This window comes from Octopus bimaculoides, unplaced genomic scaffold (assembly GCF_001194135.2).
Source record: "Octopus bimaculoides isolate UCB-OBI-ISO-001 unplaced genomic scaffold, ASM119413v2 Scaffold_139088, whole genome shotgun sequence".
Taxonomy (NCBI): Eukaryota; Metazoa; Mollusca; class Cephalopoda; order Octopoda; family Octopodidae; genus Octopus; species Octopus bimaculoides.
This window is the reverse complement of record NW_026363521.1, coordinates 22,215-22,693: the sequence shown is the minus strand read 5'-3', so window position 1 is coordinate 22,693 and position 479 is coordinate 22,215.

Genomic DNA, 479 nt, shown 5'->3' with positions numbered 1-479 from the left:
GTAGCTAAGGAATGTTTGCTATTTTAAGGGACAGTGTGGGAGGTTGGTTGTGTGGGGGGGGGGAGGAAGAGCAATGTGGAATCAAAAGGATTTCTTTGTTTCTGGGCTAGTCTCTCATGGCTCAGTAGTTTTTGGGACTGGTCTTAGAGGTCAGAATGGTGTGAGTGTGTGTGACTTTGCGCACGTCTCTATATATATATACATGTGCTTGTGTTTTATATTTGGTAGGATGGTGTGTATGTATGTGTGCACGTTTGTGTGTGTGTATGTGTATGAGTAGAGCAACGGATTCAGGTAATTTGGAAGTTAGTTGCGGAGAAACGGAGAATATTGTTTATATTGTGTGTGTATAGAAGGGGACTTAACTCATGTTTGCAAATGATGGTGCATTTCTCCAACTTGAAAATTGTTAGAAGTTATGGTTCAAATTTATTTTTACCGCTATTCGCTGGTGCCTCGGGGGAAAATAATTTGACGAA